The sequence below is a fragment of the Corylus avellana genome, chromosome ca5 (assembly GCF_901000735.1).
Source record: "Corylus avellana chromosome ca5, CavTom2PMs-1.0".
Taxonomy (NCBI): domain Eukaryota; kingdom Viridiplantae; phylum Streptophyta; class Magnoliopsida; order Fagales; family Betulaceae; genus Corylus; species Corylus avellana.
Genome location: NC_081545.1, coordinates 17,974,537 through 17,974,785, shown reverse-complemented (window position 1 = coordinate 17,974,785; position 249 = coordinate 17,974,537).

The following is a 249-nucleotide window of genomic DNA, read 5'->3' as shown; positions in this document are numbered from 1 at the left end:
CATGATTTTGCTTAAAACAATATTTGACGCAATATTTACTTATTTGGCCATGAAACCGAAATTTTATGATAATATTATCAAAACACATAATTGATAAAAAAAGTACTTCGTAATATATTTTACCAAACGCCTATACGGGTAGCGATTTCAAAAATATAATTTTTAAAATCGCACTCCCAAACGGGCCTTAGTAAAACTTGGAATTCTAAAAAAAAAATATAGAATCTTGCCCCATGAAATTACCAATAA